Source organism: Eleutherodactylus coqui, chromosome 2, assembly GCF_035609145.1.
Source record: "Eleutherodactylus coqui strain aEleCoq1 chromosome 2, aEleCoq1.hap1, whole genome shotgun sequence".
In the NCBI taxonomy this organism is placed as follows: Eukaryota; Metazoa; Chordata; class Amphibia; order Anura; family Eleutherodactylidae; genus Eleutherodactylus; species Eleutherodactylus coqui.
Window position 1 is genome coordinate 325,013,928 of NC_089838.1, and position 3,385 is coordinate 325,017,312.

Consider the following 3,385-nt stretch of genomic DNA (forward strand, 5'->3'; position numbering starts at 1 on the left):
TAAATGCGGTTTTCATTGCGTATTTCTCAGCGGTTCTACCGCTGGTAAATCCGCAGGAGAAGTGCTGCGTTAAAACCGCAGCGGATTTTTCATGGCAGTCGCGGTTTTAGGTGCGGATTTGCGTGCGTATTTTAGGCGCAGATTCTAGGCTTGGCAAAAAATAAAACTGTTTCCTGTGATGTCATTGTCCCTGCTCACTTCTGCACAGGGAAGGAACAGCACAGGATCCGTGGCCATTTCGTGTCTTTCAGCTCGAGCATGGAAACTGCACGGAGACTGCGACTCCGCCGCGCATACCGGCGCAAACTACTGCTACTGGTTGTCCTGATGCAGACCGAGAAATCCAAAAAGGTGAGCAATTTCATATCGGATAATGTGTGCTTAACTGCCTTGGTGTTGAAAATGTTTGTTGATACAGTGTGCACTACAGTGTGATTGAGGCAATCCCAAATAAAGATTGGATCACAGCACACGTAAATCCTGTGTATCTCCAGGGAAGATATTCCACTCCAGATGGTGCTCGCTCTCAAAGGTCCTGGATCCTGGACCGTATTCCGAATAGCAAAGAAGAGTAGATAAGAGCAGCACTCAGGGGTTGATTCCAGAAAAACTTTATTGCCCACAACGTTTCAACTCAGAAGAGTCTTTGTCAAGTGCACTTGACAAAGACTCTTCTGAGTTGAAACGTTGTGGGCAATAAAGTTTTTCTGGAATCAACCCCTGAGTGCTGCTCTTATCTACTCTTCTTTGCTACAGTGTGATTGAGGCCATATCTTTTATTGCCAAATTTCTACTGCAGACTGACCGTGCTTCCCACCGCCACCATCGGTACTGGGTCCATCCCCTTCTTGCCGAAAGGGGGACAAAGGGGCATTTTGCAAGTCTTTTGCAGGATTTGAAAAAGTAAGCCAAGTATTGCACGTGCATTGGTTTGACGTTGCACAGAGAATAGTTATTTAATTTTGCTCGATTTCTCTTTCTCTCTGAAGAAAGGCTGCTCATCACCCTTCGGTATGTAACCTTTGCTATCCTATCACTTTTGTTAATTCTGTCATGTATTTTGCGTTTTCACACCATGGACGTCTGTATAGGACTGCGCATTTATATGCAATCCTATGTCAGCGGCTATGTTTATAAATCCAGCGGAAGACTCCATCGCGAAATTCACGCCCAGCGTGCAGGAGTTGCAAATTCGTTCGTTATCCTAATGTACGTGGGTGTGAGTATTCTCGCCCCATCCATGCCTAAATACCCCATGCTTAACTGTTTCCAACCCTATGTCACGTCTGTCCCGACATCATCCATTGCCTCCACTGCTCCGATGTCGATACAGACCACGCACTTCCGTACAGGAGTGCATCAGCACCCGATCATCAGGCACATCGGGTGCAGGTGCACTCCTGTACTGATCCTCTTCCAGTACACCCAAGGAGAAGGCAGAAAAGGTTTTTTACCCTTCCTGCCCACGCCTATACACATTACGAAGTAATCAATGAGCGAAAGTTATAGCATGTATCTTGCTGCTTGCAATAAGGAGACTGCCAGAGTTACCTCTTGCCACTGTGGCCTCTTGAACGTCTACCCAGGATCCGGAACCTTTGGGAGAACCTGTTTAACTGTTCGTTGTCTTTAGCATTCTCTCTTCTGCCACCTAGCACGGCCATCAGGTTGACGCTGGTTGACTTCAGAAACCAAGCGGCAGAAGAGAGAATGTTGAACTTACCGAACAAGTAAGCTGCTTCTACCGTCGGTGCGCTGCGCACCTGCACCCTCCGGACCCTTGTTCAGTTTGAGGGTGTAGGGAACATGTTTGTCTTTTCTCATTCTCTCTCCCCATCTACTATAATGTTGTGGATGGGGAGAATGGATGAGGAAAAATGTAGAGCTTGTAAAGTGTAAATCCAACAGCCCAAATGTTTCCTCCTGCTGCAATGTAGATCTTATTTCTGTGCCACAAACTCTACCACGTTCTCCTATAAATTGCGTGTAGAGTGCACCAAGTGAATGCTGTGTATATTTAAGTGTTGTGACAATGTAGGTCTTGTGAGTGTCCTAACATATCTTTTTCTTCTCTGCTTCTTTTCAGCTTTCTGGCCACAGGAGAGAGCTATGCATCCCTGCATCTCCAATTTCGAGTTGGTAAATTAACCATCACCGAAATTGTGAGGTGTACATGCAGCGCCATCTGGCAGAAGTTGCAGCCCATTGTGATGCCTTCACCATCCGAGGACACTTGGCACCGTGTCGCAGCAGGCTTTCAAACTGTTGCCAAATTTCCAAACTGCCTAGGCGCGGTTGATGGCAAACATGTCCGTGTGCTTCAGCCAGCGCACTCAGGCTCCAAGTTTTATAACTACAAAAAATATTTTTCGGTAGTCCTGATGGCGGTGGCTGATGTACATTGCAAATTTGTTTGCATCGACGTCGGCGCCTATGGCAGCACTGGAAATTCTCGGGCGCTGCGAACTTCACAGATTGGAATGCAAATTCTCTGAGATGGTGTTACGCTCCCAGCCCCCCAACCTTTTCCGGGAACCACACATCCAGTCCCCTTTGTGATGGTTTCGGATGAGGCTTTCCCTTTAATGCCAAACCTGCTGCGACCATACCCACGAAGAGGACTGAATGCCCGGAAAAGGATTTTTAACTATCGGCTGAGCCAGGCATGTCGAGTGGTTGAGTGTGCCTTTGGGATTATGGTAAGTCAGTGGAGAGTTCTAGGGACTTCCCTGATGGTAGACCCTAAAACAGTTGATGACCTTGTCAAGGCATGTTGTGTTCTTCACAACTATCTCCGGGAATATCACCCCGAGGTAGATGTTGAAGAACTCGAACCTGCCTTTGACACGGTCATCAACTGGGATGCTGGTCGCCCGGCTGCTACTGCTTTGCAGGTACGTGAACACTTCACTGACTATTTCCTTAGTCCCGAAGGCACCGTGCCATGGCAGTTCTCCTGTGTCGGTGGTGTGCAGCCCTAACTGCAGCTTGATCCCCCGGAGACCAACTCCAGAAGGATGCAGAAGAGTACATTGCAAAACCAAATTTCTTTATTTATGCACCATCATAGACGCTGCACCACATGTGCCGGAGTGTTCACAGCAGTTTTAAATATTGTTCACATAACAGTTACATTTAAATTAAAAAAAAATAAAAAATAAAACTCGTCTTCCATTTTGCGCCGACAACAATGTGTGAAAGTTAAATAAAAATGGTGTATTCCAAACCCAATGTGGACTAGGACTACAATTATTCTCAACATTGCTTGTATATAGGTTTTTCAAAGTATGTTTGGTAAGCGCATAAATATTTAACCATGCAAACTGCATGAATTGGAAAACAAATATATAAAACAGTGGTCCGCATACAAATGCAGGACGTAGCA

At 46.2% G+C, this 3,385-nt stretch overlaps 1 pseudogene; it reads left to right on the forward strand.

Annotated features, from left to right (window-relative positions):
* The first annotated feature begins 258 nt into the window (after positions 1 to 258).
* LOC136610298 (uncharacterized) lies at positions 259 to 2,981 on the forward strand (annotated as a pseudogene).
* The last annotated feature ends 404 nt before the right edge of the window (positions 2,982 to 3,385 follow it).